Here is a 24,871-nt window from a genome sequence, read left to right as displayed (position 1 = left end):
ATATGTGTGTTTTTATGTTACTTTTATGCAGGTAGGGTTGTGAGGCTGAGTATGAAGGAAATAGGCCAATGTGGATCATAATGCACCTATTTTGGATGAGATCTTGCTAAGGTTCAAACGCGAAGACATAGGTCAGGTGTGAGATGCTAGAGTGTGTGCCAACTCCTCGTATTCGAGTGAGCACATCCATTTGGAGGGGCACAAAGGCAGTCACACTCGAGCATTCTGACTTATGCATATAAGAACAACAGCTCCAACAACATGTATATCATTGAAGAAGCAAGTGATTCATGACGTGAACGTGTGCCCCTTTGCGTTACCCCGATGAAAGTATGGAATTGGGAAGTTATTCAGGTCGAAAAAGCAGAATGTAGCATCGTAGCAACACTGTTCACGCCCGGCCGAGAAATCGGGAGAAAGCAGGAGAAACCACACGGGCGTGTGGAAATTATCCACGCCCGTGTGGAAATTCCGCACGGGCGCGTGTAGCATCCACACCTGTGGAGTTGCACGATTCCAGCACTATTTAAAGCCGATTCAGCCCTGATTTTGTTATTATTTTCTCCATCTTTTCCCCAACTTGCGAGAGGGCTTCGGCTAGGGTTTTGAGGGGTATTGGCTAGGGTTTTGGAGAGGTTCTACGGCTCCGACATCGCGTGTTGTTTGGAAGAAGGTTATTGGGAGAGCTTTCGTCGGCATCGATCCTGCGAGGTGTATCCTAGGCCGAACAAAGGATCCCTTGCGATGAGTAGAGGACTCTCCACAAGACCATCGACACGACCATCGACACGACCATCGAGGGGGTTTCTTTATGGATTCATTACTTTTACATTCGATTTCTTTGATTGTACTTAGCTCCATGGAGAGCTAAACCCCTAGTGGGTACTTGGGTGATTGTGAACACTAGGATGTATTCGTTTCATTGAACTTCTTTATTATGCTTTCAATAAATTGATGTTTATTGTGAGTTCCAACCTTGAATACTTGATTGTATGAACATTTCCCCTAGAGTGACACTAGGGTTGAGGGTTCTTGTTTGTAACCTTGTGAGTGAGTGACACACCACGAGCGTTAGACAAAGCTAGGTTGGAGAGGGTTGAGAGGATGAGTCGAGAGGTACAGGAGCGTCCCCTTTCCCTCCGACTGATAGATTCTGCCTCCGTTGCTTGAGTTCTTTGCGGCCATAATAGAGTGAATGATCTAAGGTATGAACCTCCGTTGGGGGGATCTTAGTATCTAGGGCTTAATTGTGGCTAGGGACCTTCTGCCTGGACCAAAGGGTTAGGTCTATAATTAGGAAGCGATTTATCACTTGGAATCCCTAGAGCTCATTGCAACTTTATTCGAGTGCGAGGTTGAGAGGTTATTTAATATCTCCTCCGGGACATGAATATAGTTAGGCATAGTTGACCTTAGATTTGGGACTATGTATGTAAGGATTTCCACGACTCACCATTGCATTGATTAAGAAGCATAATAGAGAGTTCTTGCACTTGAAGCAATTATCCTAGGTGAAGCATCATCCGAGTGCCCCAACTTTATCGATTGCCTTACCTACTCCTTACTTTTGTTCTCTTACTTGTTGCTTTTAATTATTGAGAATTGAATCATTATCACACTTATCATTGTTGATACTCCACATAGCTAAGAATCGAATTAAGTATCTTTACTCCCTACTCCCTGTGGATTTGATATCCGCTCACCCGGGATTATTACTTCGACAAACCCGTGCACTTACGGGATATACGCAAGGGGATCTTGTCAGTAATCCTTTTGAATGAGTGACACTTCATTAGGGTTAGACTTAGCAAGGTTGAGGAGGGTTGAGTGGGTGAGTCGAGAGGAAGTGGAATGCCCCCTTTCCCTTCCGACGTGATTTATCCCACCTCCATGTTCCAAATGTTCTTTTTGATCATGATAGAGTGAAGTGCTAAGACACGTTCTCCACTAGATCTTAATTGCATGAGTGATAGAGTGAAGCATTGAGTTATCCTTAGTGATGGGGATTAATCATGATTAGGAATCTTTCGCTTGGACCAAAGGGTTAGATCTAAATTAGGGAATATGGTTTATCACTTTGAGTCCATAAAACCTTAAGCAGTCCCACACAGTGTGAGGTGTTGAGAGTATCCCTTTCTGCCGGGGCATAGTGTAGAGGGCTACTCACAATTGACCTTAGGTTTGGGACTGTATGTCTTTGGATTTCCATGACTCATTAACCTTCAATTATGAGGCATAATATTAGTTTTACACTTGAAACAATAGTTCTAGGGTAAGCATTGTCCGAGTACCCCATTTTACTATCTATTTCTTCTCTTTATTACTCTTGTTTTTTTTCATTTATTCTATTTTCATTAATCGTTTGAATCACAATCACAAATTAGTTTTCACTCTAGCTAAATAGCAATACTTCTTGTTTCTGAACAACTATTTCCTGTGCATTCGACTACCCACTCACCGGGGTTTTTTATTATTTCAATGACCCATGCACTTGTGGTACACACACATAAGGGATGTGTCAATGAACAACAAAAATCTAACACAACAACTTGAATAACCTCCCAAGAAGTGCATGTTTAATGTCACTAGCTTGGTGTACCTATTGCGCGCTCAACGAGACTTGTGACATCGAGGCCTCGCATCACCACTTGAAATGCACAAGTGATAAGTGCTTGTAAACTAAGAATACAAAGTATTTTTTTCTTATGATGAGCATTACTTTTATCAGGTTTTATCCCTATTATTTGTGTTTTTATGTTCTTTTGCGCATATAGGGTTGTGGAGCTAAATAGGGAAGAATGGAGCAAAAGTAGATCGCGAATGCAATATGTTGATGGAATCTTGATGTGGATACACGAGAAGATGCAAGTTGTGCTCGAAGACATTAGTGCGTGCTAACCGCCATTATGCTTGATGGAATATGTAAATTGGAGGGTACAAAGCGGTCACACTCATGTGTTCGACTTGTTGATAAGTGCTTGTGCAATAAGAATCGTAGTGTTCTTTCCTTGTGTTGAACATTACTTTTTCTCGGGGTTTTAGCGCTAATATGGGTGCATTTATGTTACTTTCATGCGGTAGGGTTGTGAGGGCTGATTATGAGAGAAAGAAGCCAATGTCAGTTGTAATGCATTAATTTGGAGGAAATTTTGCTAAGGTTCAAACGCGAAGACATAGATAGGGTTCCAGATGCAGAGGCGTGTGCCAACCTCCTCATACTTTAGTTAGCAAAACTATTTGATGGGCACGAGTAGCGAGTCACATTCAAGCATTCGACTTGTGCATATAGAACAAGATCTCTACCAACATATCTAGTTATTAAAGAAGCAAAGGCGATCTCGATGTAAATGCATGCCGATTAGCATTACCTCGATGAAAGTATGGATTCGAGTGTATTTTTAGGCCTGTCTTTGTAGAAGGGTATTGTAGAAAATACTGTAGCAAAAATACTAGTAGCAGACCTGCATTTTACGATACGACCGAGAAAAACAAGAAAATAGAGAATCCACATGGGCATGTGGAAATCCCACACCTGTGAAAAAATCCATGAGGCGCCCTACATGGGCGTGTGGATTCCCGATTCGACCCTTTAAAAAGCTTATTTCGATCTCGATTTGACATTCTTTTCTCCATCTTTTCCCCAACTTGAGAGAGGGGTGGCAGCTAGGGTTTTGAGAGATATTAGTGAGGGCTTTGGAGAGGTTCTCGACTCGACATCGCACACCGTTTGGAAGAAGGTTAGTGGGAGAGCTTTTAAATCGGCACCGATCCGGTGAGGTGTATCATAGGCCGAACAAAGGGACCCTTGCGATGAGTAGACGACTCTCCATAAGACCATCGCCACGACAAACGAGGGGGTTTTCTATGGATGCTTTGTTTTTACATTCGATTTCATTGATTATATCTAGCTCCATGGAGAGCTAAACCGCTAGTAGGTACTTGGGTATTTGTGAACCCTAGGATGTATTCGTTTCATTGAATCTCTTTATTATGCTTTCAATTAATTGATGTTTATTGTGAGTTCCAATCTTGGAGACTTGATTGTATGAATACTCCCCTAGAGTGACACTAGGGTTAAGAGTTCTTGTTGGTAACTCTATAGAGTGAGTGACACACTATGAGAGTTAGATAAAACTAGATTGGTGAGGGTTGAGAGGGTAAGTCGAGAGGTAGCGGAGCGTCCCCTTTCCCCTCCGGTGTGATCTATCGTACCTCCACGTTCCAAGAGTTCTTTGCGGCCATAGTAGAGTGAATGGGCTAACGGATGACCTTCCGTTTGGGCTTAGTTGCAAATGCAACGGAGTGAAGCATTGAAGTGATTTTAGCACCTAGGGCTTAATTGTGGCTAGGGATCTTCCACCTGGACCAAAGGGTTAGATCTATAAATAGGAATAGTATTTATCACTCGGAATCCCTAAAGCTCATTGCAATTCTATGCATGTGCAAGGTTGAGAGGTTATTCAATCTCTCCTCCGAGACATATATAGAGTTAGGCATGTTTGACCTTAGATTTGGGATCATGTAATTAAGGATTTCCATGACTCATTATTGCATCAATTAGGAAGTATAATAGAGGGTTCTTTCACTTGAAATGATTGTCCTAGGCGAATCAATGTCTGGGTACCCCACCTTTATCGATTGCCTTACCTTCTCCTTTACCTGTCCTCTCTATCTTGTTGCTTTTATTTTCGTTATTTCATATTTTGTCACACTTATGACTATTCATCTTCTACATTAGTTAGGAAACAACTTAAGTGTCTTTATTCTGTACTCTCTGTGGATACGATACCCACTCATCTAGGATTATTACTTCGACACCCGTGCACTTGCAGTTTACATGCATATATGGACGTGTCAAGTTTTTGGCGCCGTTGCCGGGGAGTAGGCATTTAGAGATACTTTGCACTTTGTTTTCTTAGCTATTCATTCATTCTATTTCATATCTTTTTATTATCATCGTTCTGATTTTGTTTTCTTTCTTTTTGTGCAGCTCCAGGTTATGACCCGAGGGAACACTTCGATATTGATTGAAGGAGATCCTGAACTTGAACGTACACTTAGAAGAAAAAGTAAAGAACCTGTGCAAGAACAGTCTAATCTAGTTGAATTAGAAGTAGAAGAATCTGAAAACATGGCAGAACAGAATGAGCAGTAGCGGACATTATCCGATTATGCCAGACCTTCTGTATTGGAGACACAATTGAGTATTGTACATCCCCCGATTATAGCTCAGAACTTCTAGCTGAAGCCGGCATTCATCCACATGTTTCAGCAATCCGCACAGTTTAATGGTTTGGCCAATGAGGATCCGAACAGTTATATAGAGAACTTCCTTGAGGTGTACGACATGCTTATGATAAATGGGGTAACGGATGATGCCATCAAGTTGAGAGCCTTCCCATTTTCCTTGAAATTGAAAGCAAAGCAGTGGCTACACTCATTACCAAGAGCATCAATTACCACATGGGAGGAGATGGTAGAAGCTTTTCTTGCCCGTTATTTCCCTCCCGAAAAATCTACAAAGCTTAGGAATGAGATCTCATCCTTTGTACAATTAGAATTGGAGTCTCTAATTGAGATGTGGGAAAGGTTCAATGAGCTCCTGAGAAAGTGCCCGCAACATGGATTCCTGGAGTGGATGATTGTTTAGACCTTTTACAATGGTCTAAATCCGAGTACAAGGCAACTCTTGGATTTGGAAGCAGGAGGTACCTTATGTAGCAAGACCCCCGATGAGGCCTGTCAAATAATTGAAGAAATGGGGTTAAACAGCTACCAATGGAATGCCAGGGAGAAGAAAAATGTGGCCGGCCTCCATGAGATAAATGCAGTAACTTCATTGACGGTTCAAGTAGAATCATTGAATAAGAAGTTAGATCTCCTAACTTCAAATAGAGTGACTGCCGTGACTACTTGCACCGGGTGTGGTAGAGGACATGCTCCCTCCGATTGCCCGATCTCTATTGGTGATGCATCTTCGGGTGAGAATGTCGATTTTAGAGGTAATGCTATGAGGAATCAAGGAAACCCATACAGCCACACCTACAATCCGGTTTGGAAGAGTCATCCCAATTTCTCATGGAGCAACCAAGGTCAATAAAAGGCCATGGGGCCACCTGGTCTCCAACAACAACATCAAACCCCAAACATGGAAAATAGAGTTTTAGGTTTGGAGACTCGGATGAACGATTTGGGGAAGTCCTTAACTAGGTTTGTGAAATCATCTGATACAAGGTTCCAATCAGTTGAGGCTACACTTCGCAACCACACAGCCTCTTTGGATAATCTTGAAAATCAAGTAGGGCAGATTGCGAAGTCCTTTTCGGAAAGGCCACAAGGAAGCTTGCCGAGTAACACCGAGACCAAACCTAGAGAGCATGTGAAGGTGACCACTTTGAGAAGTGGTCGTGAGGTTGAGGGTAAGCTTCCGAGTGAGAAGCCTAATGAACACACACCTGAGGTTATAGAGGTTGAGAAGGGAGCAAGCAAAGAGAAGGAGGTGGCACTTGCATCTTTGAAGCAAAGAATCCCTTACCCCTCTAGATTGAAGAATGACCAAGGGGATGAATAGTACAAGAAGTTCCTGAGTTTGTTCAAATAACTCCACATTAATATTCCTTTTGTTGACAAACAAGAGGAGGTTAGTGGAGAGTGCTTTAGTGATTTTAGATTCATCTTGCTCGGCGGTTTTGTAAAAGAACATGCCGAACAAAAACAAAGACCCGGGAAGCTTCATCATTGAGTTTAATATTAGCAAGAAAAAATGGCATTGGTGGAGTCAGTGGCCAGTATCAACATCATGCCATACACCTTCTTTCAAAAGTTTGGCTTGGGTGAGCCTAGACCCACTCGGATGACTTTGCAATTTGCGGACCGAAGAGTGAGACATCCGAGGGATATCATCGAAGATGTGCTTGTCAAGGTGGACAAGTATATATTTCCCGTAGACTTTGTGGTGCTAGATGTCGATGAGGATGCGGATGTACCCTTGATACTTGGGAGGCCATTCTTACGGACTTCGAAGGCATTGATTGACATGGACGATGGAGAGCTAACTTTGAGAGTTAGAGATGACAAGCTCACATACCGCCTTGCTGAAGCTATGCGGCATTCTCTTGATTTCGATGATACTTTGTATTTTCTAGACACTACTGATGAAATTGTTGATGAATACATGCAGGAAATGTTCAATCCATACCCGTATGAGGGTTTGTTCGACCAAGAGGTGGACAATAAAGGAATCATGATGCTTGGTTCAATGGAAAAAGTACAATCTACCCCGGGGATCCTGAAGAAGGTGCTCCGGAAGATGAAGAGGGCTAGGAGACGCCACCGTAAATGCTCCAAGGCTGTTGGAGATGTGCGCGAACCAAACAAATTGGATGAATCATTGCTAGGTGGTCCCAAGCCTGATAATTCCCCCTCCACCTTCAAGAGACTTTTCTCATCATGTTTCCAAGTCATGGGTAAGAGGGTAACCTTCATCTATGAGCCCCCTGTGAGGTAAGACAAGGTACGTCAAGCTAAGTAACGTTAAACAAGCCTTCTTAGGAGGCAACCCAAGTGTTTATTGTTTTCATAGTTTAGTAGTTTAGTGTGAGCATGAATAAATTTTTGAGTGTTGGTGTCTTGAATTTTATATACTTGTGCTATGAAAATTCTGCAGGCTCTACATAAAATTTTTGAACATGTTTACACACTCAGAGCCTGCCCAAATATGCAAATTTTACCAGCGGAAAACATGATAAATAGCTCAAACGACCAAAACTTCATCAAATCTACATGAAAACACATGATGACAATTCAAACCCCATAATAAAATCATAGCACAAGTATATAAAATACAAGACACCAACACTCAAAAATTTATTCATGCTTACACTAAACTACTAAACTACGAATTTTCTAAGGCATCCAGAGAAAACGCACGAGAGTGTGGAATTTCCGCACGCCCGTGAATTTGCATTGCAAGCTCATCCAGAGAAGGCACAGGGGTCATGGACTTACCCTTGTGAATGACCATGCGATTCTCGCACGCCCATGGGTAATTTCCAGATGGGTGTGTGAATTTCTAAAGAGATTGGCAGATTATCTAGAGAGCACACAGGGGCATGGACTCGACCTTGTGGGCGACCTTATGAAAATCGCACGGGCGTGGGTAATTTCCGCATTACCGTGCGAATCTCTATAGAGGAGCTCTCTCCATCCCGAGAAGACACAGGGGCATGCGCTTGCACCTGTGAGTTGGGTCTGTGAATGTCCAGGCCTGTGCGGAATTTCCGTACGGGCATGTGGAACACTTAGTCATTCTTCTCAGGTGGACAGAGAAGCCACAGGGGCGTGCGGTAGCCCCTTTGGTTCGGGCACACGGGCATAGGTATTTTCTGTATGGTCGTGCGAGAGCATTCAGAGGCAGTTAGTGTTTTCCTGAGATCGCACAGGGGCGTGCATCTGCCCTGTGAGGCTTTCTTGTGGAGACGCATGGGTGTGGGTAATTTTCGCATGCCTGTGCGGATGTACAGAACGCCAAGAGGCGTGAGTCCTTTTAATTGATCATCGTTTCTTCTCATTCCCACACTTCCTCTTCGCCTGAGTGCACCTTCACACTTCTTCCCAACTTTGCACTGCCATATTTGGAGGTATTTTTACGTGGTTTTCCGCCCTCTTCAAGGTTTTCAACTTCAACTCGTCAGTAAGACTATCTTTTGTTCTCTTCGCAAATTCTTGATTTTAATCAATGAAACTGGAGAATAATGCTTCATTTCTATAATTAAAATGAGTATACATGATTAGAATGAAGTTAAAAGTGATTTAACGGTGTATTTTTTTTTATTTTTGAGGCGTGGCCATGAACATAATGTTTTAATCTTTGCTTGAGGACAAGGAAAAGCTTAAGTGTGGGGGAGTTTGATAAGTGCTTGTGCGATAAGAATATGAAGCGTTTTTTCCTTGTGTTGAGCATTACTTTTCTCGGATTTAATGCTAATATGGGTGTATTTATGTTAGTTTCATGCAGGTAGGGTTGTGAGGCCGATTATGAGAGAGAGAAGCCAATGTGGGTCATAATGCACTAATTTGGAGGAAATTTTGTTAAGGTTCAAATGTGAAGACATAGGTCGGGTTCCAGATGTAGGAATGTGTTCCAACCTCCTCGTACTCGAGTTAGCACAACTATTTGGAGGGGCGCAAGGGTAGTCACATTCAAGCATTCTGACTTGTGCATATAGAACAAGATCTCCACCAATATGTTCGTTATTAAAGTAGCAAGGTGATCCACAACGTAAGTGTTCGCCCGTTTGCATTACCAAGATTAAAGTATGGATTCAGGAGTATTTTAGTCAGGTACTGTAGCAGGGTATTGTAGAAAACACTATAGGAAAAATACGGCAGCAGCACTGTTTATAGCCGGCCGAGAAAACAGGAAAACAAAGAATCCACACGGGCGTGTGGAAATTCCACACGCCCGTGTGAAAAATCTAGAGGGGTGCCCACATGGGCGTGTGGATTCCCGATTTCGGCCCTTTAAAAGCCGATTTCAGTGCCGATTTTAGCATTCTTTTCTCCATCTTTTCCCCAACTTGAGAGAGGGCGGCGGCTAGGGTTTTTGAGAGGTATTGGCTAGGGCTTTGGAGAGATTCTATGGCTCCAACACCACGCGCCATTTAGAAGAATGTTAGTGGGAGAGCTTTCGTCGGCACTTATCCGGCAAGGTGTATCCTAGGCCGGACATAGGGACACTTGCGACTAGTAGAGGATTCTCCACAAGACCATCGCCACGATGAACGAGGGGGTTTTCTTTGCATGTTTTGTTTTTACATTCGATTTTATTGATTATATCTAGCTCCATGGAGAGCTAAACCCCTAGTACGTACTTGGGTATTTGTGAACCCTAGGATGTATTAGTTTCATTGAATCTCTTTATTATGCTTTCAATTAATTGATGTTTATTGTGAGTTCCAATCTTGGAGACTTGATTGTATGAATACTCTCCTAGAGTGACACTAGGGTTGAGAGTTCTTGTTGGTAATTCTTGAGAGTGAGTGACACACTATGAGAGTTAGACAAAACTAGATTGGAGAGGGTTGAGAGGGTGAGTCGAGAGGTAGTAAAGCGCCCCCTTTCCCCTCCGGTGTGATCTATCGTACCTCCACATTCCAATAGTTCTTTGCGGCCATAGTAGAGTGAATGGGCTAAGGGATGACTTTCTACTGGGGCTTAGTTGCGAGCGCAACGGAGTAAAGTGTTGAAGTGGTTTTAGCACCTAGGGCTTAATTGTGGCTAGGGATCTTCCACCTGGACCAAAGGGTTAGGTCTATACATAGGAATAGGGTTTGTTACCTTTAATCCCTAGAGCTCATTGCAATTCTATGCGAGTGCAAGGTTGAGAGGTTATTCAATCTCTCCTCCGAGACATGTATAGAGTTAGGCATGGTTGACCTTAGATTTGGGATCATGTAATTAAGGATTTCCATGACTATTTGTTGCATCAATTAGGAAGTATAATAGAGGGTTCTTGCACTTGAAACGATTGTCCTAGGCTGATCAATATCCAGATACCCTATCTTTATCAATTTCCTTACCTTCTCCTTTACATGTGCTCTCTATCTTGTTGCTTTTATTTTCATTATTTCATATTTTGTCACGCTTATCACTATTCATCTTACACATTAGTTAAGAAACAATTTAAGTGTCTTTATTAACTACTCTCTGTGGATATGATACCCACTCATCTGGAATTATAACTTTGACACCCGTGCATTTGCGGTTTACATGTATATACGGACGTGTCACTTGTACAAGACTAGCAAGATTCCCATTAAATGTGCTTTTACTTTAAGATGCAATGCGATCTACAACATAGATGTGTGCCCATTTTTATTGCCTCGATGAAAAGTGTGGATTCGGGAGTATTTTGGCAGAGTACTATAGTAGATAATGCAACAATTTACTATATCAATTACTTATTACAGACCGCCAAAAACAGATTTTGTGAAAATTCACACGGGCGTGTTGAAATTCAACTTACCCCTGTGGATTCCCGTTTCCTGCCATTTATAAAGCCATGACTTGTACCTATTTGGGGATCCTTTTCTCCATCTGTTCTCCATCTTTTCTCCAAATTTGGAGAGGCCTGCGGCTATGGTTTAGAGAGGCTTTGGCAAGGTTTTTGGAGTAATTCTACAGCCTTCAACACCGCGCTCTGTCGGAAGATAGTTATGGAAGGAGCTTTCATTGGCATCTATTCGGCGAGGTGTGCCCTAGGGTTGATGAGGGAACCTTTTAAGAGGCCGAGTATACTCTACAAGACCATCAACACGAATACCAAGGTGGTTTTATTCATGCATTGCAGCTCTTTACTTTTGATTTCATTGTTGATTGTATTTTGCTTCACGGAGAGCAAAACCCTTAGTGGGTGGTTGGACTTGTAAACTCTAGAATGATATTGTTTCTTTGACCTTTTATTATGCTTTCCTTAATTGATGTTTTTAATTGAGTTCCAATCTTGAATGCTTGTTGTGTTCTTTTCCATATGAGTGACACTAGGGTTGAGAATCCATCTTGGTAATCTTTGTGAATGAGTGACACACCATGAGGGTTAGACAATGCTAGATTAGAGAGGGTTGAGACGGTGAGTCGATTGGTAGCTGAGCATCCCCTTTCCCCTCTATTGTGATTTACCCTATCTCCATGTTCCAAGAGTTCCTTACGGTCACAATAGAGTAAAGTACTAGGAAAACAATCTTCGCTGGGTCTTAGTTGTGCAAGCAACAAAGTGAAATGTAGAAGTAATCCTTAGTATCTGGGGCTTAATTTTGATTAGGGGTCTTTCGCCTGGACAAAAGGGTTAGATCTATATTGGGGAATAGGGTTTATCACTTGGAATCCCTAGAACCTAAACCAAACTAGCACACTGCGAGATGTCGAGACTGAGAGATTTCTCCACCGAGCATAGTGTAGGGTTAGTCATGATCGACCTTAAGTTTTGGGACCGTGTATTTAGGGATCTCCATGACTCTTTAGACATCAGTTAGGAGGCATAATGATTGGTCTTGCACTTGAAGCAATAATCCTATGGGGAGTAATGTTTGAGTGCCCAACTTTCTATTGATTATCTTTCCTCTCATCTTAATGCGCCTCTCTTTCTTATTTTCTTAAGTTCTTTTCATATTGATTTTGTTCACAACAATATCGATTCATCCTCACTTTAGTTAAGTAGCAATTTTTGTGTTTCTGATTTCTATTCCCTGTAGATTCAACTACCCACTGACCGGGGTATTACTATTCGACAAACCCATGCACTTGCGCGTCACACGCAAGGACTGTGTCAAGTTTTTGGTGCTATTGCTGTGCAGTAGGTATTTTAGAAACACTTTACACTCCACTATTTTAGCTATTCATCATTTTCTCTATTTCACACTTGGTTATTCTATCATCATTCTGATTTATTTTACTTTCTTTTGTAGAAGGTCTAGGTTATGACCCTCGGGAACCCTTCGACATTGGTTAAAGGAGATCCTGAACTTGAATGAACACTTCGTAGAAGGGGTAAAGAGCCTGCGCAAGAACAAAATCATTCAGTTGAGATAGAAAGTGAAGGATCTAAAAACATAGCTAAACAAGAGGACCAACAAAAAACTCTTTCAGATTTTGTTAGACCAATTATTCATGGGACACAATCGAGCATTGTGAGGCCACCGGTAGCAGCCCAGAATTTTGAGTCGAAGCCAGTCTTTATTAAGATGGTCCAACAGTCTGCACAATTTAATGGGTTGGCCGATGAAGACCTGAACAATCATATCAAGAACTTTATTGAAGTGTATGACATGTTGAAGATCAATGGGGTTTCTAATGATGCAATTCTCTTGAGAGCTTTCCCATTCTCTTTGAAAGGAATGGGCAAACAGTGGCTTCATTCATTGCCAAGTGCTTCCATCACAACATGGAATGAAATGGTCGAGCTTTCCTTGTAAGGTACTTCCCTCCGGGAGAATCGACAAAGCTTCATAATGAGAAATCTTCATTTGTTCCGATGGAACTTGAAACTTTGTTTGAGACTTGGGAACGATTCAAGGACTTTTTGTGGAAGTGTACACAACGTGGGTTCTCCGAGTGGATGATCATTAATACATTTTATAATGGTTGAGTTCAAGCAACAAACATCTTCTAGATGCTGCCACAGGGGTTACAATAGGGAACAAGCCCCTCGAATAAGCCCGGTAATTGATTGAAGAAATGGGTTTGAAAAGCTACCAATAGAATTCAAGAAAAAGGAAGAAAGTGGCCGGACTCTTTGAAATTGATGGTGTTACATCCTTGGCAACCAAAGTAAAGGATTAAGCAAGAAATTGGATACATTGACTTCACCAAGGGTAGCCACAATCACAAGTTGTGCTGGTTGAGGATAGGCTTCCAAATGAAAAGACCAATGTTGAAGAACCCGAGGTCGTCAAGGTTGAGGAGAGAGCAAACAAGGAGAAAGAGGTGGCAACCCTGCCTTACAAGCCAAGAATCCCTTATCCTTTGAGATTGAAGAATGACCAAAATGATGAGCAATACAAGAAGTTCTTGGATCTATTCAAGCAATTGCACATCAGCATTCTTTTTGTGGAGGTGTTGTCCCAAATGCCTTAGTATGCAAAGTTTTTAAAGGATCTTTGACCAACAAAGGGAAGTTGGAGTAGAGTACATTGGTGATCTTAGATGCCTCTTGTTCGGTAGGTTTGCAAAAGAATATGCCAAACAAGAAGAAAGACCCCATAAGCTTTGTTATTCCGTACAACATTGGTAATATGGGTGAAGAGATGGCATTGGGAGATTTAGGGGCTAGTATCAATGTCATGTGATAAGTGCTTGTGTGTTTAGAATGCGAAGTATTCTTTCCTTATGATGAGCATGACTTATATCAGTTTTAAGCGCTAATAGCCTAATACATGTGAATTTGTGTTCTTTGGCACATGTAGGTTTGTTAAGGTAAGTATTAAGAAAAGAAGCCAAAAGTAGATCATGAATGCACTATTTGGTGGAATCTTGGATGCAACAAACGCGTAGACACAAGTGGGGCTCTAAGATTCATGAATATGTGCCAACCTCCATGTATTCAAGGTATTTCAATGAGTTGGAGGAGCACGAAGGCAGTCACATTTGCGTATCCCAACTTGTGCAATGATAGCAAGATCTTCACCAATGAACCCGTTTATTGAAGAAGCGATGAGATCTACGTTATAAACGTGTGCCTATTTATGTTACCTCGATGAAAAGTGGATTAGGGAGTGTTTTTGGGGGTACTTGATAAGTGTTTGTGCGATAAGAATACGAAATGTTCTTTCCTTGTGTTGAGCATTACTTTTCTAGTGTTTGACCGCTAATATGGGTGTATTTATGTTACTTTCATGCAAGTAGGGTTGTGAGGCCGATTTTGAGAGGAAAAAGCCAATGTGGGTCATAATGCACTAATTTGGAGAAAATCTTGCTAAGGTTTAGACGCGAAAACATAGGTCGGGTTCTCGATGCAGGAATGTGTGCCAACCTCCTCGTACTCGAGTTAGCACAACTATTTAGAGGGGCACAAAGACAGTCACATTCAAGCATTCTGACTTGTGCATATAGAACAAGATCTCCACCAACATGTCCGTTATTAAAAAAGTAAGACGATCTACAACGTAAATGTGTGCACGTTTGCATTACCTCGATGAAAGTATGGATTCGGGAGTATTTCAGACCGGTACTATAGCAGGGTATTGTAGAAAATACTGTAGCAAAAACACTACAGTAGTACTATTTACAGCCGCCCGAGGAAACAGGAAACCAAAGAATCCACACGGGCGTGTGGAAATTTCACACGGCCGTATGAAAAATCAACAGGGGCGCCCACATGGGCATGTGGATTCCCGATTCTAGCCCTTTAAAAGCCGATTTCAACCCAGATTTTAGCATTCTTTTCTCCATCTTTTCCCTTACTTGAGAGAATGTGGTAGCTAGAGTTTTGAGAGGTATTGGCTAGGGCTTTGGAGAGGTTGTACAGCTCTGACATGGCGCGTAGTTTGGAAGAAGGTTAGTGAGAGAGCTTTCGTCGGTACCGATCCGGCGATATGTATCCTAGGCTGGACAAAGGGACCCTTGCGATGAGTAGAGGATGCTCCACAAGACCATCACCACGACTAACGAGGGGATTTTCAATGGATGCTTTGTTTTTACATTCGATTTCATTAATTGTATCTAGCTCCATGGAGAACTAAAACCCTAGTGGGTACTTGGGTATTTGTGAACCCTAGGATTTATTCGTTTAATTGAATCTGTTTATTATGCTTTCAATTAATTGATGTTTATTGTGAGTTCCAATCTTGGAGACTTGATTGTATGAATACTTCCCTAGAGTGACACTAGGGTTGAGAGTTCTTGTTGGTAACTCTTGAGAGTGAGTGACACACCATGAGAGTTGGACAAAGCTAGATTGGAGAGGGTTGAGAGGGTGAGTTGAGAGGTAGCAGAGCGTCCCCTTTCTCCTCCAATGTGATCAATCCTACCTTCTCGTTCCAAGAGTTCTTTGCTGCCATAGTAGAGTGAACGGGCTAAGGGATGACCTTCCGCTGGGGCTTAGTTGCGAGTGCAACGGAGTGAAGCGTTGAAGTGATTTTAGCACCTATGGCTTAATTATGGCTAGGGATCTTCCACCTGGACCAAAAGGTTAGATCTATACATAGGAATAGGGTTTATCACTAGGAATCCCTAGAGCTCATTGCAATTCTATGCGAGTGCGAGGTTGAGAGGTTATTTAATCTCTCCTCCGGGACATGTATAGGGTTAGGCATGGTTGATCTTAGATTTGGGATCATGTAATTAGGGATTTCCATAACTCATTGTTGCATCAATTAGGAACTATAATGAGATCTCGTTCTTTGTACAGTTGGAATTAGAGTCTCTATTTGAGATGTGGGAAAGGGTCAAGGAGCTCTTGAGAAAGTGCCCACAACATGGATTCCCGAAGTGGATGATTGTTCAGACCTTTTACAACAGTTTAAATCCAAGTACAAGGTAACTCTTGGATGCAGCAGCAGGAGGTACTTTAGGTAGCAAGACCCCCGGTGAGGCCCGTCAACTAATTGAAGAAATGGTGTTAAATAACTACGAATGAAATGCTAGGGAGAAGAAGAAGGTGGCCGGTCTCCATGAGATAGATGTAGTGACTTCGTTGGCAGCTCAAGTAGAATCATTGAGTAAGAAGTTAGATCTTCTAACTTCGAATAGAGTGGCGGCCATGATTACTTGCACCGGGTGTGGTAGAGGACATGCTCCCTCCGATTGCCCGATATCTATTGGTGATGCATCTTCATTGAGAACGTCGATTTTGTGGGTAATAGCATGAGGAATCAAGGAAACCCATACAACAATACCTATAATCCGGGTTGGAAGAGTCATCCCAATTTCTCGTGGAGCAACCAAGGTCCGCAAAAGGCCATAGGGCCACTGGGTTTCCAACAACAAGCCCCAAACATGGAGAACCGAGTTTCAGGTTTGGAGACCCGAATGAACGATTTGGAGAAGGCCTTTTTCAGGTTTGTGCAATCATCTGATACAAGGTTCCAATCAGTTGAGGCTACACTTCACAATCACACCTTCTCTTTGCATAATCTTGAGAATCAAGTGGGGCAAATTGTGAAGTCTCTATCGGAGAGACCATAAGGAAGCTTACGAAGAAATACCGAGACCAATCCTAGAGAGCATGTGAAGGCTATCACTTTGAGAAGTGGTCCTGAGGTTGAGGGTAAGCTTCCGAGTGAGAAACCCAATGAACATGCACCCGAGATTATAGAGGTTGAGAAAGGAGCAAGCAAAGAGAAAGAGATGGCACCCCCATCTTTAAAGCCAAGAATCCCTTATCCTTCTAGATTGAAGAATAACCAAGGGGATGAACAGTACAAAAAGTTCCTGAGTTTGTTCAAGCAACTCCACATCAACATTCCTTTTGTTGAGGCATTGGCCCACATGCCTAAGTTTGCAAAATTCTTGAAAGACTTGTTGACCAACAAGAAGAAGTCAGAGGATAGTAATTCAGTGATTTTAGATGCATCTTGCTCGGTGGTTTTGCAAAAGAACATGCCGAACAAGAAGAAAAACCCAGGAAGCTTCATCTTTCCATGTAATATTGGCAATCTAGGTGAAGAAATGGCATTGGCGGACTCAGGGGCCAATATCAACGTCATGCCATACACCTTCTTTCAAAAGCTAGGCTTGGGCGAGCCTAGGCCTACTCGGATGACTTTGCAATTGGCTGTTCGAACGGTGAGATATCTGAGGGGCATCATCGAAGACATGCTTATCAAAGTGGACAAGTACATTTTTTCCGGTTGACTTCATAGTGCTAGATGTCGATGAGGATGCAGATGTACCCTTGATACTTGGGAGGCCATTTTTGCAGACTTCCAAAGCCTTGATTGACATGGACGGTGGAGAGATAACATTTAGAGTCGGAGATGACAAGCTCACATACCGCCTTACTGAAGCCATGCAGCATTCTCTTGATTTCGATGATACTTTGTATTTTCTAGATGCTACTGATGAAATTGTTGATGAATACATGCAAGAATTGTTCAATCTAGATCCATACAAAGGCTTGTTCGACCAAGAGGAGGACACTGAAGAAGAAATGATGCTTGGTTCGACGGAAGAAGTACCATCTACCCCGGGGATCTTGAAGAAGGTGCTCCAGAAATTGAAGAGGGCTAGGAGACGCCACCGAAAATGCTCCAAGGCTGTTGGAGACGTGCGTGCACCAAACAAACTGGGTGAATCATTGCTAGGCGGTCCCAAGCACGATAATTCATCCTCTATCCTCAAGAGATTTTGCTCGTCATGCTTCCAAGGCATGGGCAAGAGGGCAACTTTCATCTATAAACCCCCATGAGGTAAGACAAGGTACGTCAAGCTAAGTGACGTTAAACAAGCGCTTCTTGGGAGGCAACCCAAGTGTTTAGTATTTTCATGGTTTAGTAATTTAGTGTGTGCATGAATAAAGTGTTGAGTGTTGGTGTCTTGATTTTTATATACTTGTGCTACGGTTTTATTGTGTGTTTTGAATTGTCATAGTGTGTTTTCACGTGGATTTAGCGAAGTTGGCTCGTTTGAGCCATTTTTCGTGTTTTTCACTAGTAAAATTTGCATATTAGGGCAGGCTATGAGTGTGTAAACATGTTCAGAAATTTTCTGTAGAGCCTGCATAATTTTCTAAGGCATCCAGAGAAAACGCAAGGGCGTGCGGAATTTCCGCACGCTCGTGAATTTACATTGCGAGCTCATCTAGAGAATTCACAGGGGAGTGGACTTGCCACTATGAATGACCATGCGATTCTTGCACGCGTGTGGGTAATTTCGGCACGGGTGTGTGAACTCCTGCAGAGATTGGCAGATTATCCCGAGAGCACACAGGGGCGTGGACTCGCCCCTTTGGGCGACCTTATGAAAATCGTACGGGCGTGGGTAATTTCTGCACGCCTGTGTGAATCTCTGTAGAGGAGCTCTCTCTATCCCGAGAAGACACAGGGGCGTGCGCTTGACCCTGTGAGTTGGGCCTGTGAATGTCGACACCCATGCAGAATTTCTGCACGGGCGTGTGGAACACTTAGTAATTTTTCTTGGATGTCCAGAAATGCCACAGGGGCGTGCAGCTGGCCCTGTGGGTTGGGAGAACGGGCGTGGGTATTCCCCACACGCCCGTGTATTTGTGTTCAGAGGCAGTGAGTGTTTTCCCGAGAGTGCACAGGGATGTGCATCTGCCCCTGTGAGGCTTTCCTGTGAAGACGCACGCGCGTGGGTAATTTCTTCATACATGTGAGGCTTTCCTGTGGAGACGCATGGGGTGTGCATCTGCCCCTGTGAGGATTCTCGTTTCTCTTCACTCCTATATTGTTTCCCGACCTCGTATCCCTATTTGGAAGGATTTTGCTTATTTTTCCAGCCGTTTTCAAAGCTTTCTCATCTCAACTCGACGGTAAGCCCTATTGATAAGTGTCTAAATGCAGGTGTTTTCATATATATATATCGTATTCACTTTGCATGTATTTTGTGAGGTTTGATGCCCGTTTTGCGCTTAATTGTCTACTATTTGCTTTGTAGGGCATAAGGAAGCCATGGAGAATAAGAAGGTATCATTTGGGCGAAAAGAGAAGAAAACAAGAATTTCATACTACCCCCATACTGCCCAGTATGGGGGCTGTATGCACTGTAGCAGCGGAATGATTTGAAGTGTCTGCCCAGATTTCGATACTACCCAATATACGGGGCCGTATGGAGGCCGTATACACCCGTATGGATCGCGAATCTAGGGTTTTTGAGTGTTATACGATCCCCATACTACCCCCATATGACCCGTATGCCTCGGGGGGTATAAATACCAACTTTTAGGGCAGAACAAGGAACCTTTTGTTAGACCTTTTTCTGGGCATATTTTGGGGAGACATTGGAGAGGTTTGTAGCGACTTTGGGGAGGAGAAGAAGGGCAAGGAAGCTAGAAAATCATCCAAGCCCAAGGTCCAAGAGTCTCAAGGCAAGAAGGCAACATCATTCAAGGGGTGATTTACCACGATTTGAAGGAAGGAGACCCGCGGCTAGAGGAAGCGTCATTTGGCACTCCTTTGGCGGGGAAAGCGTCATTCGGCACATTCTTCACCTCCTCCTCCACCATTTCATCTAGGGAGTGTCATTTATGCTTTTTGTTTCATGTTTTTGCTTGTTTGTATTGCTTGTTGTGGGATGATGACACACTAGACCCCCAAGGCCACCGTGTGTTGGTGAACCTTTGGGGTTTTTATCATGTATGTTGGATGATAACTTGTTAATTCCATGCTTGGGTAATTTTGAGATTTAATCCATTGTTTTTCATGCTAAGTGCTACACTAAGGAGAAATCCGTAGCTCTTTTTATGAATGATGCATGTAGATGTAACTTGCTCGCATGTATTGGTCATGAATGGATTAAAAGGAGATGCTTGTATCATCACGCCGAGAAATCGGGTGTTTGGTAGCCCTCCATGTAGGTTTAATCCGAAGAAGAGTAGGTTTAATCCTAAGTGAGATTTCCTCGTACTCAATTCAATCGTAGGAATGTAGATTTGGAAGAAATTACTATCTATGTTCGTATGGGATTAGGGTTCAATCGCCGAGAAATCAGGGTTGTCCTAATCTTGGAATCTCATTGTCAATTTTACCCTTGCATATTTAGATCATCATCGATGTTGCATGATAACCCTTCAAGGGGATCCTCATCCATAGGCCATTGCATCTCATTGATTTTCTTGCTTGCTTATTGCTTGTTCTCTCTAATTTGGTCATAATCTCGTTTTTGCTTTAATTACATTTAGTAGAGTAAAAATCCATCACTTGAGATCTTAGGCTAGATAATAGCTCGAGAAGGAGTAATAGGATATCCTTAGTCCCGTGGAATACGTTCCTCATGTCTTCATGCGAGGTATTACTTGGCGATCCCGTACACTTGCGGGGAAGCAATCACCTATCTTTGATTTCCTTCACAAATTCATGATTTTCATCGATGAAACTAAGCAATAATGCTTCGTTTCTTCAATTAGAATGTTTATTTATATTTAGAACGAAGTAGAAGCATTATAATTGTGCATTTCTAGAGTTTGAGGCGTGGCCGTGTGTTTGTTCACGCCCCGTGGATCCACACGGGCGTGCTGAAATTCCGCACAACCATGTGGATTTTTGCAGCTATGTTTAATTAACTTGTTTGATCGATTCTCTTTCATTTTTTGCAGATTATGGCACCTCGGTCAAAGAAGAAAGCTGATAAGTGACCGCGAGAGTCGTCTCCTGAGTCTGAGAGCATGAGATTTACCATCCCCGAGCACCAGGCTCGGTTCGAGCGTTTGTCGAGACTTCGGTTCGAACAAACTCGGTTCTTAGACACGAACATACTGAGAGATTTATTGCAGGGAGACGAGTTCAATGATGAGATTAAGGATCTCGCGTCGGTGGGTGGTTGGTGGTAGTTATTGTCAATTAGAGAGCCAACCATTTAGGAGCTTACACTGGAGGTTCTATCGTCATTCGAGTTCGACAGATCCTATGCAAAATTCGATGACCTTGACACTGTTCAGTTCAGAGCACTTGGACATCACTATAGTTTGAGTATCACTCAGTTCTCAGTTAAGCTCGGCTTATACGAGGAGGCATTTACAGACACTGAGGAGTACTCTCAGTTACTGACAGATTATCCTGGAGCTCTGACCCCACAGAAAGCTTACAGAGCATTATGTGGGCAGGGCCAGTATGAGCCGGGGATGTCCAAGGCCACGTGCCTTTCCCGACCTGCGTTCCGATATCTACATGCCATCATGAGTAGGTCGGTGAATGGCCGTGGTGAGCCGGCAGGAGCTTCTATACTTGTATTTAATGATGCAGTGCTTACCGATCCATCTAGGCCACATCGTCGCTGATTATATTCGACATCAGGGCCACTATGCTAGATTGGGAGCGATCTTCTCGGGCCGTACATTACAATACTAGTTATGGCCATGGGTCTCTTGGGCGCGATTCGTGGGGCCGAGAAGACAAGTATACCTGCACCCCTGAGCCTAGAGATGGTGAGATTGATGGGCAGGGTTTGCAGGGTTTGCACGGGGGTTTATGCTATGGTTTTACCGACCCAAAGATAGGCAAGGAGGAGGGTGATGATGCCGAGGCTTCCCAGCCTGCCCCCGAGCCTCAGTCAGCACCTATGGAGACCGAGGCGCCTCCGGTGACAGAGGAACAACCCCCGTGCGCATGTTTTCACCATCTCAAGCCCATGATAATTTTGAGAGGCTCGAGTGCGCTGTGGGGGATGATACGGATAGAAGTAGCAGAGGCCGAGTAGAGATTGCCGATATTAGGGCTACGCAGGCCACATAGTATACGGAGTTTATGGCATGTTTGGACACATTACAGCAGATCTTAGAGCGAGACGTCTGCTCATCATATGTCATATGGCTGAGAACTCCTCAGGCCCCCTAAGCTTCTCCGGTATCACCATCCCCTATTCCAGCACCAATTGACCCACCATGTACTTCATCAGCAGAGCCAGAGGATGGCATCGACACTTGATTTTATTTTCCTCGTCTTTTACTTCCGCATTTTATTTTGGACTTGTATACTCAGAAAGGACTTTCCTTCTGAGTTTATTTTCATTTTGTATCTCAAGTTGTATTCATTGTCTTATCTTTTATATACTTGAGTTATTTTTTGTTTTTATTGAGCTTCACTGAAACCCCTCGTGTATACATGCAGATGGTGTTATCATCATGAGAATTGAGACTTTGTCATGGGCATGGCCAAGGTGTTTCAGCACTTGGCCGTGTGAGCTTCATAACCTGTTGGAACAACATTCCCAAGGACTTAGCTCCATCAAATGCAAAACTACGAGTAAGGGGAGTATTGTTTTGATTGCTTCTCCCACATCTGAATTTAATTGATTTACATTATTAATGAACTTGCATGTGTACATTGGGGCAATGTACAACTTAAGTGCGGGAGGAGGGGGAGTTTCATAGTGCACACATCTCTTTTATAGTAGTTTTGATTGATATACATGCTCACATAGTCAATGGCGCTTCACCTTAGTTGCATTGATTGTATTCTTGAGTTTAGGAGATTTTTTTTAAGATTGAATGTTTTCATGCTCTAGTTTTTGCTTGAATTTCTAGGAATTTTTGCCCGATTGACACTTATTGCACTACTCACTCTTTGAACTCATTTGGAAACTCATGTTTGATGTATAAGTGAATAGTTATAGTTGTTTCTTGTGTTAATTATGGAAAAAATGGGAAAAAATGAAAAGAAGGAACAAAATAGTTTTATTCTTTATTTGTGCTTGTTGGGTGGAAAGAGCTACCACCTATGAAGTATGGAAATACTCTCATAAGTCCGATACTAGTTATGCGCTAATGAGAGAAAGAGCTACCTCATAGGATGAGTGAAAGCTACCACTCCGGTAGAAAGAGCTACCACTTCGAAAGTGTGAAAGCCACCTTAGCGGCCGCTTTGGAAAGGGCTACTTAGAGGATGTGTGAAGCTAGTACCATTTTTAAAATTTTTGTTACATTTTGTAGATAAATAAGTCCCTTGTACTTAGAACAGTGAGGAGTATACTTTGGGTTGTTTTGAGTGAGTTCACACACTTACACGATTTCGGGTTTGTCATCCTTTTTTATTCAAGTTTTTAGCCAGAGCATTGATTTTTCGTATTTAGTGTTGAAATTTTCCTTGCTTGTAGAATGCTCTCTTTGCATGCTTGGGTGAACCTAAGGCCAAGCACTTCCAATGTTTCCTTCATCTATGCATATAATGTTTTAATCTTTGCTTGAGGACAAGCAAAAGCTTAAGTGTGGGGAGTTTGATAAGTGCTTACGCGATAAGAATACGAAGTGTCCTTCCCTTGTATTGAGCATTATTTTTCTTGGGTTTTAACGCTAATATGGGTGTATTTATGTTACTTTCATGCAGGTAGGGTTGTGAGGGCGATTATGAGAGGAAGAAGCTAATGTGGGTCATAATCCATTAATTTGGAGGAAATCTTGTTAAGGTTCAAATGCGAAGACACATCAACCTTTGCGGAAAGAGCATCATTAGCATTGACTTCATAAATTCCGGCCCCTTTTTGTGGTGCACCTCTTGAGGCCCAATGATACTCATTGCTTGCCATTGATTCAAGGAGTTGATCAGCCTTATTGGGGTACTTGTTACTAAGAGATCCACCCGCTGCGGCATCAATTAATTAACGAGTTGCATAATTCAACCCATTGTAGATGATCTGAACCCGCATCCAAGAAGTAAAGGCATGATGGGGACATCTTCGAAGAAGTTCTTTGAATCTCATAAGCTTCAAATAGAGTCTCCGATTCTCCTTGTTTGAAGGCTGATTCAGTATTAATCATGAACTTGGCGAGCACATCTTAAGTAGTGAACCTCTTCTCCAAAATTGATTGTTGCATTTGGGAACCTTGTGGAGGTGGTGCAACTTTTGTTGTTTCTCCTGATTCCATGAAAGGTTTGGGTGGTAATTCCCTTGTGGCCTTTGTCTCCCAATATAATCAACATTCTCAATTGGGGCGACGAAGGAACTAGCAATAGGACATTGGGTGACTCCATGCCCTCCACCACAAGTGCTACAACTCATCACCGACTCTGACTTCGAGCTACTACCCATGAGCATGTCTAGCTTTCGAGATAACACATCAACCTTTGGACAAGAGCATCATTAGCATTGATTTCATAAATTCTGGCCCCTTTTTGTGGTACACCTCTTGAGGCCCAATGAGACTCATTGCTTGCCATTGATTCAAGGAGTTGCTCGGCCTCATCGGGGTACTTGTTACTAAGAGATCCACCCGCTGCGGCATCAATTAATTAATGAGTTGCATAATTCAACCCGTTGTAGATGATCTGAACCCGCATCCAAGAAGCAAAGCCATGATGGGGCCATCTTCGAAGAAGGTCTTTCAATCTCTCATAAGCTTCAAATAGAGTCTCCGATTCTCCTTGTTTGAATGCTGAAATTTTTTGCCTTAGCTTCGCCGCTTTGCTTGGAGGAAAATACCTTCCCAAAAAATTTCAACCATATCTTTCCATGTTTTGATCGATCCCGGTGGTAAGAATGTGAGCCACCGATATGCCCCATCTCCCAAGCTAAATGGGAAAAGTCGAAGCCAGATCGCATCATCTGTAACTCCATTTATCTTGAAAGTGGAACAAATTTGGAGAAAATGGGCAAGATGATCGTGAGCATCCTCATTCGCAAGATCATTAAATTGGACTAAATTCTGGATCATGCCGATGGTGTTTGCCTTGATTTCAAAATTTTTTGTGGCAATGGATGGTGCTTG

At 42.7% G+C, this 24,871-nt stretch overlaps 4 non-coding genes across 4 annotated transcripts; 1 reads left to right on the top strand and 3 right to left on the bottom strand.

The window, feature by feature from the left end:
• Positions 1–5,521: 5,521 nt before the first annotated feature.
• LOC120253972 lies at positions 5,522–5,628 on the bottom strand. Its single transcript, XR_005534487.1, has one exon. It is a non-coding gene; the product is annotated as a small nucleolar RNA R71 (small nucleolar RNA).
• Positions 5,629–12,998: 7,370 nt separating this feature from the next.
• LOC120253970 lies at positions 12,999–13,104 on the bottom strand. Its single transcript, XR_005534485.1, has one exon. It is a non-coding gene; the product is annotated as a small nucleolar RNA R71 (small nucleolar RNA).
• A 2,767-nt stretch (positions 13,105–15,871) lies between these two features.
• On the bottom strand, positions 15,872–15,978 carry LOC120253965. The gene has a single exon (XR_005534480.1). It is a non-coding gene; the product is annotated as a small nucleolar RNA R71 (small nucleolar RNA).
• An 8,475-nt stretch (positions 15,979–24,453) lies between these two features.
• Positions 24,454–24,560, top strand: LOC120253973. Its single transcript, XR_005534488.1, has one exon. It is a non-coding gene; the product is annotated as a small nucleolar RNA R71 (small nucleolar RNA).
• Positions 24,561–24,871: the final 311 nt, after the last annotated feature.

The sequence above is a fragment of the Dioscorea cayenensis genome, unplaced genomic scaffold (assembly GCF_009730915.1).
Source record: "Dioscorea cayenensis subsp. rotundata cultivar TDr96_F1 unplaced genomic scaffold, TDr96_F1_v2_PseudoChromosome.rev07_lg8_w22 25.fasta BLBR01000269.1, whole genome shotgun sequence".
NCBI classification, from domain to species: Eukaryota; Viridiplantae; Streptophyta; class Magnoliopsida; order Dioscoreales; family Dioscoreaceae; genus Dioscorea; species Dioscorea cayenensis.
This window is presented reverse-complemented; position numbering and strand designations above follow the sequence as displayed.